At 48.2% G+C, this 16,071-nt stretch overlaps 1 pseudogene; it reads left to right on the forward strand.

Annotated features, from left to right (window-relative positions):
* Nucleotides 1-15,254: 15,254 nt before the first annotated feature.
* Nucleotides 15,255-15,792, forward strand: LOC116641560 (annotated as a pseudogene).
* Nucleotides 15,793-16,071: the final 279 nt, after the last annotated feature.

The following is a 16,071-nucleotide window of genomic DNA, read 5'->3' on the forward strand; positions in this document are numbered from 1 at the left end:
TCATCCACAGCTGAGCGGCCAATCTCGTCAGCCTTATGGGCACCGAGGTGCAAGGTGATGGAGCCGTTAAAACCCAAATGGAAAATGAGCTGGTGGAAGTTTAAATTCAAAGTTCTGCAAGCCCAGCTCATCTAGCGGAGTTCAGCTTCTGGCTTGAGGAGCGGAGGAGGGCCATGGTGTTCTAGGCTGCCTGGGAGCAGGGTGGGGTGAGCCAGCTCAGGATGAATGGCAACAGCTCAGCCTTGGCCAACCCCGGTTGCTCAGGGAGCACACGGAGCACACGGTGATATGTCAGAGGAAACCACCCTTCTACTGTCTGGTTCAAAGCCAGGTTGTGCAGGCAGGCCATGCCAGCCCCCCAGGCGAAGCCAAACACACAGGAGCCCCACCACCTAAGTGTGCTCGCACTTAGAGCAGAGCCAGACCACAGGGACACCCTCCCCCGCTGCCTTCCCACAAGTTCACAAAGCCCAGGTGGCTCAGTATGGCAAGCGTTCCCAGTCCATCTTGCAGAGTGCTGCCTGTGTACTCGCCCTCCCTCCTGGAGCTTCTCTCCTGACCCTGGCGCCCGTCTTGGAGCCAATTTTGCAGGCACCGCAACTCTTAGGCATATATCCCCAGAAGTGAGAAGGCCCCCAGGCCCAGTCCTTGGCCTCCCCCCAACTTTCTACACCATTTCCACCCCCCACCCCCATATTACCTCCAGCCTCTGTGCTGCTGCTGATCCATCCCCGGCTGCCATTATTCTCCCAAGGACCACCTGCCACCTGCCCTACACAAGGCCCTTGGACGTCCTGCTGCAGCCCAGCGGGCCCTCTTGTCATCTGTGAACTTCAGTAGCTTTCCCCCACGTATTTAAACCTGGAACTCCCTTCTCTCCCTGCCTGAGCCATGACACCACGTTTCTTCCTTTCTCTGTGTTGTTTCGCTGCACCTTCTCTCTAGACCCTCATCATGGGTTACCCCCATGGCCTCCGCTGCTTGGGATTTCCACTTCGCACCCACCTCTATGCCGATCTGGGGATTGGAAACGGGGAGGGTAGTGTAGTGTAATTGTGTAAGGCTGTAAGTCAAAGGTAGGGTGGCAGGTTGTGGGCCCTGGACGGGGCAAGCTCTATCTAAAGACATTCAAATTAAAATTAAAAACAAAAAACAAAAAACCCTAGGCATACTAACCAGATTTGGCCCCTGGACAACTACTTCTCAGCCCCTAAAAAGATGGTCTATACTTCCCTGGTAGTTTCATTACCCTGACAACCTTTATTATTTTTTTTTAAGATTTATTTATTTATTTTAGAGAGAGAGAGCAGGGGGGAGGGGCAGAGGGAGTGAGAGAGAGACAAGCAGACTCCCCGCTGAGCCCAGAGCCCCACACAGGGCTCGATCCCAAGACCCTGAGATCATGACCTGAGCCCAGATCAAGAGTTGGACGCTTAAGAGACTGAGCCCCCAGCTGCTCCTCCCCTGACACCTTTAGTGTACATTCCACCATTACTCTAAAACTTGTACTGACTCCCCTTTTGCCCATAGCAGGGAAAGGAATGATTATTATTTGCATAAAATTTTAAATATTATCAAGGACTTTGCCTCATGTGAAACCGGTAATGGCTTCATCTGGCATTCAGGACACCTCATAGGTCCCCGCCACCATTTCCATGGGCAACCCCACCTCTCATCATGCTTTACTTACGCAGATTCTGCCATCGGGAATGCCCTCCCCTCCCCTGGGAAATATAAACATAAACATCCAGCCTAATTTAAGACCTAATTTCCAGCCCCTCTTCCTGGAAAAGCCTCCCCAGACTGATGCAGGGGAGAGGGCCCCCACCATGTTCCCAAGCGGTTGTGGGCACACACTCTCTTACCTTGCGCGCCCGTGTGCATTGCCTTGTCTCCTTTTTTTTTTTTTTCACGCACGTGCTCTTGTCCTCCACCCGTGGCAAGGATCAAAGATTTTGTCTCCTTTGGCTCCCTCCCGCCGCCCTACACATCCAGTGCCCCATTGTGCGAGCCTGTCAGAGAGGAAGCATCTACCGCCGGGGAGGAGCACCCACCAGTCAAGACCAGAGTCAAGTACCCAGATTCAGAATAGTAAGTGTGTGGTTGACAAAATTGTTTCGAGAAGCCCAAGGGTAATGGTTTCCAGCAGGGGCTCTCAACCCTTACTGTGCATTTGAACCACCTGGAAAGCTGGTTAAAAATGTAAATGGCTACCACAGAGATCCTGATGCCCTAGACCTGGGTTGGAGCCTAGGAATACATGTATCAACAAGCTGGCAGGTGATTCTGGTGCCAGTAACCCCGGCCCACGCTCTGAGGAACAGTTGGTTCCAGAATTAGAGGTCTGGCTTTACCTGGAGTGGGACAGTTGTTCCTAATCGTGAAGACCTTGATCCAGACCCAGCTCACGGGGCGATTGTGTTCTGAATTCCACATGGAAGGTAGTCACAGAGGGCTGTGTTCCTGGACAGTCTTGGGGCGGGATGATTCCCACCCTGGGTATCTGTCTGGCCGCCCCATGAGCAGCACACTGTCAATGTGAACAAAAGTGGGGTTTAGCAGCAGAGGCACCCAGTGTGGAAGCTCTAACAGTCCCCCTCCCCCACCCATGATATTACAATTCAGTCCCTACCACAGCAGGGCAAGCCATCTGCTTCCATTCCTGCACCCTTGCCCTGTGTCACCACAGAGCAAAGGCAGAGGCAACCAGGTGGACCATGACCGAGAGCATCTGCTCTAAGCTAGCCGACCACAGACTGGGCACAGGCAGGGCCAGGAGGCAATGGTGGAGGGCTGCCCTGGCCTCGAACCTCTTCCAGAGCCCCTCCACCACCCACCCCTCTCCCTAACCCAGTCTTTTCCTTCTTATAGTCAATAAGCATAACCCAGGCCCCAAGGGACAGATACTAGAGAATTTTAGGGAAGCGTTTGTGATGGTGGACTGATTGGAGCCAAAGGTAAGAGAGAAGGTGGGAGCCTGAGAGGGTGCTAGTCCTACCCACTAGTCCTATGCATTGAGTCTGAGGATGGGAAGTCAACTGAGTCTCAGTTTTTCTGTCATGAGAAAATGTCCTGAGATGCCTCGAAAGCTCTCAACTTCCTGCTGGAGGACTCCAGGTGGGTGACTACGGGGACCTCAAACTCAGTGCATCCCACTCTCAACCGACGCTTCTCCCTCTGGCTCCCAGTCTTGGTGATGACACCATTGACATTCTCAACCCCCCCCCAGGGCCTCTGAATCATCTTCTGTTCCTCCCTCTCCTCGGCCCCAGTCACTCACCAAGTCCTGTCCATTCCACCCACAGTCTGTCTCATTCCTGTCCCGCCTTTCAGAACCCACACCTCTGCCCTTTCACCTCTGGCCCCGACGACGGCAGGCGTCTACTAAGGAGGCTGCACATCTCTGCTCCTTGACTTCTCTACCTGGCCCCCTTGGTTCCCAAAGTGACCCTTACAGATTATCCAGGGATCCGCAATATTTAAAAGAACTACTAGAAACTGTACATTTACTTCAAAACAGCCTCATGGATATGATTTGTTATACAACTGAAATCAAACTATGAGATCTATGGAAGTACATTAATGAAAGGGGCCTCCTGGTCATGAAAAGCTGAGACCCAGTCTATGTTTACATAGTCCTTTAGTAATCTCTCTGGAACAAAGGTCCAATGTCACTCCTCTTTGGCCCCCCAGCCCCGTTCCTTCAGATTCCTTACTGTGGCATTCAAGGCCAGTGCCAGGTGACCCTACACATTCACCTCCTCTCTCCACACAGGCAGCATTTCCCAAACACCTATGCTTTTCCACTTCTCCATGACTTTGCTCATGCTGTTCCCTCATCCCAGAGCTTTTTTTCACCTTTCCTTTGTCCCTTGAAACCTTTCTTGTCCTTCACGTTCCTGCTCAAATGTCCTTCCTCCATCTTCCCCGAGTTCTGCACGTCCCAGGTCAGCTCCTTCTTCTCTGTCTCTGTAAGTCCAATGTTTGCTTCTTCTTTTTGAAGACATTTCATTCTGATGTATATCATAGTTAGGGTCTTCCCCAAAAGAGTAGAGGCCACTTGAGAGCTGATGTCCCTACTGTACTTTGCGTAGTGCCTGGCATATAGAAGGGGCTTGATAAATGTTTGTTGGATAAGTTGGGAATGAGTAGATGACTTCTCCTATAAGCTAAAGTCAACATCATCACAATGACCCAGAATTATCCTACACCATCCATGGAACACAGGGTCGTTTCCGGGAGAAATGGACTAAAGAGAATACATATTTGGAAGGTTTTTAAAGTACTTCCACTATCCCTATGGTCCAGAGTGGTCACTGAGGACTACAGTGGCCACTATTTTCCAATAACACTAATAGTAGCAGCTATCATCTGTTCAATGTCTGTGATATGTCAGTCTCCACACTAGGTTCTTTTCCTGCATTACCTGACTGGTTCTGACATCAGTGCTATGAGGGAGGTACCATTCAGTATTGTTTCATAATACACGAGGAAACAAGTAAGAGAAAAGCAGTCATGTCACTTGCCCAAGGCCAAGGGGAGGAACCGAGATTCAGGCCAAGGTGATTCTGACCCTAACTGCTCTGTCCTGCCTCTGCAGGGCTTGGCACCCCCTCAGTCTTCATCCGACTGGCTGTCCCTGAGCCATCGGTGCGACAACATGTTTATCTCTTGCCAGAGAGTCTGTGAGCTCCACAGGCAGATTGAGCCCAGGCCGCGAAGGACAGACCACTGCGCTTCCTTGCCCAAAGTGCAGGTTCCTCTGCAGGTGCCCCCAAACACTGCTGGGGAAACATCTTCCTTCCTGTCCTAGCCACCTGGGCCCATGCCACTGCATCCCCAGACGGAGCACTCCCTCTGAGCCATGCCAGCCTCCCTCTCTCTGCAAGGTGGTACCTGGGATCAGGTGCCTCTGATGATGGATGCTTTCAATATTTGGCCAGTCCCACCACAAAGGTTTGAAAATAAACTGGACCAGCAGGAAAAGGTAATTAGGCAGCGCTTTCCTGATGAGGTAGGAGGATCGGCAGGTGTAAGGTCAGGGATCTGAGTCCTGGTGTGCATTTAATTAAGTATCGCTGTTCTGTTCACACATTGGATGGCAAATCTTGAAAAAATCCCAACCAACCTCTTCCCTCACAACTCCAGGAGGGGGGAAAGGAAGGAGGCCAAGGGTGCCAAAAAAAAAAAAAAAAAGAAGAAGAAAGAAAGAAAGAAAATCAACAAAACAAAGCCAACCCACAAAACAGAGCAGCCAGAATCCCAAACCTTCTTGTACACTCTCAGCTCAGCCCAGCCCTTGATTATGAAAAGAATAACCAAAGGGAACTGAGAGAGAGCCCCAGGGAGACAGAGTTCTAGATAGTCCAGTGGCACACAAAAAGGTTGGAGGAAAGGGATGGAATGCTTAAAAAGCTGTTAAGAATAGCTGCAAGTCATCCTATTTAAATTCTAACAAGGCCACTACTCAGAGATAACAAAGGCCACTGTGTTTAATTAAGGGTATCAATGGTAGAAATATGAGACAGGAACTCTTACTAGCTGTTAATGAGGTGGTTGGGAAACCTCTAAAAATAAACCATGGCAAGTTGAAAGGGTAATTAGGGGTGCAAAAATAAACAGAGGGTGTCAATTAGAGAGAAATTCTCTGCAGAGGCTTCTCCCAACCTGTCCCCGGTAGGAAGGGCAGGCCCAAGAAAGAGGCCCCCCAGAGTCAAGGTCTGCGGTAGGGGCAAGTAACCTCTTAACTTGCCTGTTCTCCTTCCTGGCCTCGGAAAAATGAGAATAAGCTCCCCATCTGGCTCTGCCGTACCCCAACCAACCAGAGCCCGAGAGAGAGGCAGGCTATGCTTATTGAACAAGGAGTCCCCAAAGAGACCTGAACAAATATTAGGGGATGAGAGACATTAAGAGCTAAAGGATAAAAATCAATCTGGTTCCTGCCTCTGAGCTGAGAGCCAGGAATTACGCCTACGTGCATGGATGCATGGACACACACGCGTACACGCACGCACACACACATCAGCGGAGATGTCCGGTCATGGCCAGCCCCCAGCATACAGGGAGCAAGTGATCAGGGTTAGCGATCATGTGAGATGTTCTTGTAAGCCTCCGGCCTCCCGCCTCCATACTGTCTTTCTCCTCTTCCCTATTATGACTTTGAACACCACCACATTTGGAAGTCAGTCTGTGGTCAGGTAAGTTTGGGAAATTCTTCCGATGATAGGTCCCTCGGGGAGATGCACATTAACACATTTAATGCTCTGAGAAGAACAGCGTAAAGGAGTCTTTGTGTTGATTTAACTCAGGATTTCCCAAACGATCTGACCCTGTAACCCTTTTTCCACAAAATACTACTTACCATCTCCCCCCACCAGCCACTCCCAACCAGTAGAATTTGGGAGCATTAAACACAGCCCTGAGGACCTGGGAATTGACCTTGGGAGGGATAACTGGAACACAGACCCCTTCTTGCTCTGATGATGGGGCATCAGCTGTCTCCCCGAGAGGTGCTGTGATATGCAGGCTGGTCATGGGAGCCGGGGAGGATGAGACCCACAAAGGGAAACAAGGGGGCTCCGAGGATAAATGTCCCTCATTTCATTTATTCTCTCGCCAACTTCTCTGCAAATATCAGGCAATGCCGGTCGTGCCCGCCTCAAGGGGAGAATAGGAGCTTAAACATGGACCAGCCAGAAGACAGGGTCCATCACTGCATTTGCTATAGGCTGAGCAACGGGGCTTAGCCCTTTTTACCATCTTTCCTTATTTGTAAAATTGGATCGAAATAATAGCGACATCACAGGGTTGTTTAGAAGGGTAAGTAAAATAATACACACAAGCGATACGTGTCTTTTCAAGCCTGAAATGTAAAGTATTTATAATGACCAGAATAGCAACATTTTCTGTTTCCCTCCATACATTCCCCTCCATACCATCTGCTCCCAGGGTCTTTATTCCATGGAAATGTAGACGGGCCCGAAAACCATATCCTGTCCAGATCTCTCTCCTGAACTCTAGATGTCTGCTACAGTTTGGGATTTATTTTTGGAAAGCAGAAATCCAATGAACTCCAAGGACAGAACTCCTTGCCAGATCTGAGAGGAATCTACACTTGAGATCGGGGAAAACCCATTAAGAACAGAAACGGCGACTCTGTCTCTCTCTCTCCAGGGTCTGCTCTGTTCTCCTTGCACCCCACCACCTAGCCTATTTATCATCCCCCATGTGTATAAGACCCAAGTCCAGAGCCCACTCCAAATGGCAATAGACTCCATGTCTCCTTGTTCAAGCGTTGGGAGAAAGAATCTTCTTGGATGAGTCTGTCCATTTGATCCAGACAACAGAAGTCACAGGATGGCTGCCCTGGGTTAGGTGTCTATGGCAGGTCGAGGGAGGGGATCGGGTGGTATATAGAGCTGTTCCTGGTGGCATCACTGGACAGGACAAATAATAAAAGCCTATCAATTGTATTCTTCTGCTTGCCCTGCCTGGCACACATAACTTTCTCCCTATTCAGACATTTGTAAAGATATTCTTGTCTAACTTGATCACACTTACAACTATAAATCAACTTTACAGTCATTTACAACTATAAATCATGCATCTCCCCACCGGAATGTGAAGTCACATTCTGCTCCTCATTCGGAGTCAGTGAGCATCATGAGACTGCTGCCGAGGTCGCTTGCTGGCCTCAGGATCCACAATATTCAGGTGCTGTCCATCCCTCTTCTAGTTCTGTAGGATCCTGTCCCAACGTGCCTGCCCACTTTCTTACAATCTATGAATGAAATGGTAAATTTAACCCCTGCTGTTCCTCCAATATCTGACAATGGAAGAAAACCAGGATGATAGCAAGGTGGGGTGGAAATTATTTACTTGGAAAAGTAGAGGAAAGAAAGAGAAAACTAGAGAAAAGGAAGAGATCTCTGGGGCAAGAGCCACACAGTGGCTCCTGGTTCAAGTGTATGTCAAACGGTGTGGCCACAGGGAACCCCTGGCTGGCAGAGTAAAACCCATGTCCTCGGAAGGCTTCCTATTCTTAACAGCCCAAATGAATCCTGAGGACCAGGCCCGCAAATCCTTTGTTGTTTAGAACCCAGGATTAGCTTCTTCCATCTGACTGTCCTTCTTTCAATAGTTGATACCACAGAAAGGCACAGAAAGGATGTAGGTGAAGGTGGTATGTCTTTCCTAGTCTGTCTGTTCTTATCCATATTCCAACCCTCACCATGAGACTTGCCTCTGAGTGGGAAGGCTCTCCTTATTTTGTGGGGGAAGGTGGAGTAAGAAATGCTGAGAAGGGCCTGTGGGGTGTCATGATCTCCAGCAACTCCTCCTCCCAAATAATTCCTTTCCAACGGTCTGAACATCCATCTTTGTCAATCAGAGCTTTAACTTTGGCACTAGAAATTCAATGAGACAGAAAATTAGGACCAGACCACAGTTTGGCAAGGCCCATTGGTTTCTGGACTTGGCTCAAAGTAATCAGAGAGCTCCAGCTACAGGCAAAATGGGCTTTCTGCACCAGAGTTACATAATCACCCTGTTTTTCTTATTTGCTCATAGACAGGCATTCTGGACAGAAAACTGTCTCTTTGCTGCTGGCCATTATCTAAGGTTATAAGCAATAAATAATCTGCTTCATTATCCTTACATTCAGGCATCAAGTCTCTCAAAGCTTCACCTTTGGTATGCATATGGTCTGAGTCTCAAGGGACAGCAGATGACAACTTAATTAGTTGTTTTTCCACCAAAAACCACAGACTGCAAACTTCCTATCCTATAATGAAAACAATTTTGTGTTGTATCTCATCCCAATAATACCATAGCTAGTCTCGTGTGTTAAGGCTCTATCACTTTGAACCCCATTCCCGGTACCAATTTCTATTCTAATTGTGACTTCTCTGGTTACACACTTGAAAGAACTAAAGTAAGAAAGAATTAAATGTGAGTTTATTTAACATTGAAACCTTTACTACCCTCTCAACGCCTTCTATGTGGTCCCCATGGCTGCTACCATAGCCCCTGACTCAAAAACCTTCCAACACCAATGTCCATTAATGACTGGCAGTACTCAGTGGCTTGGTTGAAACTCTCCAGAGACAAAATCTGATTGGCGTAGCTCATTTATTTGAGCCAGACCACACACAAAACTTTACCGGTCAGCCAATGTACTCACTGCCTTTGTGTCTGACCTCCATTCCATGTCTAGTTGGCATTGGCGGTCATGTGAGGACCATGTAGTCTGTAATTCTGTCCCTTCCTGGAGCAAGCATCATGAAACAAGTAGCAGAACATCCAAATACTATGTATATCTCTACACGGAATCCACAGGCCCTGAAAATGAGTCATTGCATGCAACAAAATGATTATCTTTATATATGGCAATCCTTCTTCCTCCATAATCTTGATCTCAATGAATGGCACCAATATCCAAGCTAGAAATGGGGGTGTTACCCTTCCCTGTCCCTTCTACTGGCATCCCTATGTCGAATTAAACAACAAACATCATTGATTTTACCTCCTGAACATCTCTTGAATCCATCCACTTCTCTTCAGCCCTCCAGCATTATCTCAGATCATGCTGTCATTAACTTTTAAGTAACTTATCCCAGTAGCCTTCTCACTGATCTTCCTCAGTCTTTCGTCCTCCCAAAATATTCCCCAGATGGTTTTCAGACAAATCTGATCATGTCACTCTTAGGACCTTTCCATTGTGCCCCAATGTACCCCTCTAACCCTGCTGTTCGACCTCCCTCTGAGAGCCAGACTGAACAGTTCCCAGTTCCCAGAAGCCATTGTTGTCATTCTTTTGGTTCAGCTTTGCACATGCCCAACACCTTCGGGGGGTGGGGGGTGTGCAGGTTTCTCTGACCTTCCTTAGTCTAGGTTAGAGGTATTTTTTGTGCGCTGTCATAAGGGGCTTGGCGTTACCATAGATCTCATCACTCTGGATTGTAAGCACCTCTTTTCTTATCTGTATACAGCACAGTGCTTGGCACATACTCGATACAGTTTTGTTGAATCAAAAAGACTTTGACTATCTGTTTATCTGTTGCTATATATACACCTCCCAACTCCTGTCGACACTTCTTTGTTGTTACGATTGCTAGCTTTTGTGCAGGGTCTTATATCTTGTAAAGGATATTCACAAATCATGTCTCATTAGATTATCCCAGCAACCTCCCCGCCCCGGCCCTGGCACAATGCCAAGAATGGAGGAAGGAAGGAATGTTACTCTTCTTTATCTGAGAAAGAAATATGATTCAGATGCATTAAATGACTCATCTGACGGCAGGTTGCTAGGGTTGGTTTTTACTGGGAAATCCACTAGTGACAGCTGGGGAGCAGGTGCCAATCTCTGGTAGCAGAGAAAGCACAGGAATGAGCAGGTTTTAAAGAAAAATGTGCTATGAGTAGTGAGATGTGAGACTCTAACTCAGCAGACACTGCAGTTGTTAAGAAAACAATGGGGGACCTATTCCAGGAACTCGCAACTACCACTTGGTCACAAGCGAGAGGACGACTTTGTGTTCTAACTATTAGAGTGGATATTATGGTCCTTACGTGATGATTTATGGCATTTTCTAATGGCACTGCACATGGGTAGGCCGAGCAAGGATTAGATACACCACCACCAGCTCAATAAGCAGTGAAAAATGATCGGCCAGGGGAAAGTTAGGTACAGGGTGACTTGATTTTCTAGAAAACAACATGACAAGGAAGACCACTCAGAGGGGGGCAATCAAGGATCCAGTAGGAGATGGTAGAATACAGAATAGACCAAGCAGCTGCTGCCTACGAGGTCCGTCCATCCCACTCAACACTGTCCCCACTGTATTCCAAGTGCCCTTCAGGGCCTCTGCTCTTAGTGATCAATAAGAGCACTTTGTATTCTCTGTGTGTGTATTTTAGTGCCAGGACATCAGACCACTTTAACAACAAAAAATGTTTCACACATAGGGACAAAATATAGGCAAAGAAAGGGCTGGTTCCATTAAACGAGATTCTATCCCGAAAACCCAAGCCGTTGATAGATCCACAGTGACAGATGCACATCTCCCTTTGTCTTACAGGGTGTACAGAAAGGAAAAGAAAGGAGTGACACCAGAAACAAATCACAACCAACAAACAGCTTTGCCTCTGGGCAGATCGCAGGCAGTCAGTTCCTTTGCTGGGACCAGCACTTGGGGCTGAATTAAAGCTCCCTAAATGCTGACATAGTGTTCTAGCAGCTAAACGGGTGTTTGCATAATTGATCTAACCAAGAGTCGATTTGAGATCTGGGTTTCTGGGCTCCACTGCTGAGATGCACTCTGGGATGGCCTTGTGTGGAAAAAACCATTCATTCCAGGAGCGGATAAACCAAGAGTTTTTCCTGAAGGTTGAGGACCACAACTCCGAATGGGAAGGGATTTCTTCCAGTTGCCCACCTTGTAGAATTCCAGAATTTCCAGCTATTCTAAACATTTGAGCCAGTCCTCCTGTTCCCCCGCCTCTTTGCGAGCTCCTCACAGTTGCGCTGCTGACTTGGGCTCAGCCCAGCCCCGAATCCAAGAACATCAATTTGACATGAGCCAGAAATAATTGGAAGAGCTTTAGTCCCCCATTTCCCCACCCCCAATCTAGTGGAGATGGATTCGAGAATGCAAGCAGTGTTGTGGAATAATGGGCTCTCTCATTGTCCCCTGAGTCACTTTCTTATTACTCCAACCCAGGCTACCACCATTTCCCTCCCATGTGATCTGCAGGCTCTTTTGGCTCTCTAAAATCTCTGTCTTTATTTCCACCTCCACCCGACCCTCCTACTCTGCTCTAATCCGCCACCCCCTTCTCCCCTTCTTGGGTTACTGCCTCCTAACTGGTCTTTTTGCTTCCCCTCTTGCCCCTGCACCCCATTCTCCACACCACAGCCAAATTATTTTCTTTGTAACGTTCAATATGCATTCTTTAAAACATTTTTAAAGATTTTATTTATTTATTTGAGAGAGAGAGATCACGAGTGGAGGGGAAGGGTAGAGGGAGAAGCAGACTCCCCGCTGAGCAGGGAGCCCAACGTGGGACTCATTCCCAGGACCCTGGGATCATGACCTGAGCTGAAGGCAGACGCTTAACTGACTGAGCCACCCAGGCACCCATTTAATATGCATTTTTAAAAACATATCTAAGTAGAGAGCAAAGTATAACATAGAGACTACTTTTAGGCAAAAAGGCTTGAGCAATGGAATGTACAAAGGGCCCACAGCAACCCCCTAGCTGGATACAGACCAGCCCATCAGGCAACCCATCTCAAAATATCCATAGGCTCTCACTAGTCTGGCTCTTCCTGTGGTTTGTCTCTAAAAGATGAGGTTAGGGGCGCCTGGGTGGCTCAGTCAGTTAAATGTCCGACTCTTGGTCTCAGCTCAGGGGTCGTGAGTTCAAGCCCCACCCTGGGCTCCATGCTGGGTATGGAGCCTACTTAAAAAAAAAAAATGAATAAATAAAAGATAAGGTTAGCATTTCTGTGAAGAAGAAGCGGGGGTCAGTGGGGGTCTTGCTGGTGAGTTTTAACCTCATTAACTCTATGGGTGTGGTTTTAGGTCAATACATTGTGTTTCATCATGTTCTTTAAGGCTCTTTTATTTTATAATAGTTTCCCCTCTTTTCTTTCCATATCCTTGATTGATCTCTTTAAATATAAATCAGATTAGGTGATTCCCTGCTCAAAACCCTGCAACACCTTCCCCAGGAGTTAGAATAAAAATCCAAAACCCTTACCACACTCAAGGCCCTACAGGATCCTGGCCCTGCCCGCTTCTCCAATGTTCTGTCACTTGCTGATTCAGTCCAGCCCTAGAGCCTTCCTTGAATGCACCAAATTGTTCCTACCTGGGATTCTGCATTTGCTGTGAAATGCTTTCACCCCCCCTCACCACACACATAACTGGTTCCTTGGCAAAAGGATCTTGGCAAAACTGGTTCCTTGTCCTTCAGGTCACAGCTCAAATTGCCACCTTCTCAGAGCTAGGTGCCTTCCTGATCATACATTGTAAATTAGCTCTTCTTCCCCTGGGCCACTCTCTGCCCCATCACCCTGACTTCATTTCTTTATGCAGCTGATTACTATCTGCAATTACCTTCTCTTTAATTTGTTTACCTGTGTAATATTAAAGTAGAAGTTTCCTGTGTAACATTAAAGTAGGAGTTTCCACCAAAACACCAAGAGACAATAAATGTGAATTTCAAAGCTGGATAGCTATCTACGAAATCTACAAGGGAAATGGTCAAGAACATTTTCATGATTGTTGGTCCCCTCAGCCAGATCAAGTATATAAAAAAGAGGTAAGAAAACGAAGGAAGATGCCTGGGTGGTTCAGTCAGTTAAGCGTCTGCCTTTGACTCAGGTCATGATCCCAGGGTCCTAGGATTGAGTCCCACACTGGGCTCCCTGCTCGACGGGGAGTCTGCTTCTACCTCTAACCCTCCCCCATGCTCGTGATCTCTCTCTCTCAGGCTCACTCCCTCTCTCAAATAAATAAATAAAATCTTTTTTTAAAAAAAGAAAGACGAAAGAAAGAAAGAGAAAGAAAGAAAGAAAGAGAAAAAGAAAAAGAAAGAAAAAGAACATGAAGAAGGAGGGATTTGTAGAGGATTTCTTTGGAAGGAGTTGCTGCTGTCCTAAGAGAGCCAGCTCGTCCCACCCCAGGGAAGGGGTAGTAAGATGGGGAGAGCCACCTCCTCCAAGTCTGGAAAGAGAGGGTTTTAGAGGACCACTCAGAGAGCTTACTATGTACCCTCTCAGGTGGTGAGAGGGGAGGAGGGGATATTGGACCCGTGCATGATTCTCACTTGAGAAACCTAACGTGGTTAACAGGAAAACAGGATAGAGGGTGCTGTTTTGGGTTCAGGCCTTACTTCCAGAACCTGTTGGGATGAGAGATGCTTGAGTATTTCCTATGGACCGATGTGAACCACGAGAGAAGAATCAAAAAGGGGTTGTCTTGGGTTCTGCCCAATGGGGGCTTCTAGAAGGTGCAGAGACCCCAGCAACAAGAAGCTGAGAGTGAAGGCTAGGCTCCTAGAGGCTAAGGGAGAGTAGAAGATAACCCCTCACAGTTAAGATGCATCTACCTGGGCCAGAAGAACTACAGTGACTGGAATCCCCAAAGGAGTCAGCTTTAATCATCTGCCAGGCCCAGAGAACACAAAATCTCCCAGTCTAGAAAGAACTGCCCTGTCCCCTTACCACACACACTCCTGCCTCTCACGCACAAAACCCCCACCCTGAAAAGAGCAGAACACCAGAGATGAGAACTTGAGAATGGGAAGAAGATGCAATACGAGAAAGCGGGAGCTGGTTCCACCCCTTTCCTTGCAGTCAGGAAGCCATCAACAGGTCCAAACTCAGAGGCTTTCATTCAACCTTTGGGTGAAATTGAAGAACTTAATTATTATCTTGCGCCAGGAATTCCAGTTCTTAAACTAAGACTGTTTTACAACTTAAAGTGGAAGAACTACTATAACCTAGGAGTGGACAGAACAATCGTGAGATCTGCCCACATTTCTGATGCAGGAAAAGCTCACCACCACTAAATTTACTTCGAACGGGCAGGACAAGACAAAGTCAGTGATGCTTTGATCCTACAAGTCATGCACTTAGCATGTCAGCTTGTTATCTGTCTCCCCTGCTGGTGGATTATGTCATCCTAGCATTGCATCCCCAGAATGGAGAAGAGGGTCTGGCATGTGGTCGTCTCTTCATAAATAAATAAAGTCAGTATCATCCAAGACTGATGAGTGGGCTTATCCTTGGGTTCCCCAAGTTGTGGATCACCAAATAGCTGAGCTTCTGCTCTGGGGCTTATTCGAAGTTCCTAGTATAGCTGTACTAGATAGGATAGGCTAATTGCCATGACAATGACCCTAAAATACGATTAGATGAACACAATGCAAGTTTATTTCTTGCTTGTGACAAGTCTGATGACAATGTTCCTGGACAGCTGCCCCCCAAGCAGGGGCTCAGGGATCCAGGCCCCTGGCCTGCTATAATGCTGTCATCTTGAACATGTAGCCTCCAGAGGCTGGGGAAGGGAAGGCAGTCCCCCTCAGCTGGGAAATGAGACGCATCATTTTTACGTAGGTTCTTTTGGCCAGAGCTAGTCCTCTGGGCCCAGTCAGAGACAGGTGGACTGAGAACTACGGTGTCTGGCAGGACAGCCACATCCTTGCAGTACCTCTACATCATAGAAAGAGAGCTTGAACCGAGCCAGACTGCACGGCCGGACACCTTTACCATGGAAGAGTATGCTCGGGAGCCTTGCCCCTGGCGAATTGGGGACGGTTGCAATAGAGCCTTCACTATGGGCGTCATCAGCGATGCAGTCTTCCAGGCTATCAAGGACTTCCGCAGAGCCCCTGTCGGAATTCGGCACCAGCTGAGAGGTAGTGTCAACACTGTGAGGATCCAAGCACCCCAGATTGGAGGTAGCTTCGCGATGTGTTGGGGAGGACCAGTTCTCCACCATCGGCTGCAGCCTGGCGCGCCTACAGAGCAAAGAAGGTCCCTGGAACTCCCTCACCATCAGAGCATTGACAGGGGCTGTGCTGGCTGCCTGCCGTGGCCCATTGGCCATGATGGGCTCAGCAATGATGGAGGGCATCCTCTTGGCCCTCATAGAGGCTGTTGGCATTGTCCTTACTCGCTACACTGCCCAGCAGTTCCACAGTACACCCCCATTCCTGGAGGACCCCAGCCAGCTGCCCCTTAAGGAGGGTACCCCAGCCCCAGGCTATCCCTTCTACCTTTAAAGGCTGTCATTCCCTCTCAATCCCCAAATCACCTACTGTTCTACACAAACTGAATTTTCCTTGTGCCCACATCCTGGGAGCCTTTGCGCATCTTCTGCCTCAGCTGCTCCCACTTCCCTCCCAAGACGCATCTTCCCCAGGCGGCCTGCTCTTCCCTGCCTCTCTGCTCTCCGGCCCATCCTTTCTCCTCAGACCCCACTTGGAAGTTCTGTTCTATGCGGAGTGTGGGTCGAAAGGAGCTTTAATGACGGAGTTTGCTGCCTCATCTCCCTGGTCCCC

This window comes from Phoca vitulina, unplaced genomic scaffold, assembly GCF_004348235.1.
Source record: "Phoca vitulina isolate PV1807 unplaced genomic scaffold, GSC_HSeal_1.0 scaffold2, whole genome shotgun sequence".
Taxonomy (NCBI): domain Eukaryota; kingdom Metazoa; phylum Chordata; class Mammalia; order Carnivora; family Phocidae; genus Phoca; species Phoca vitulina.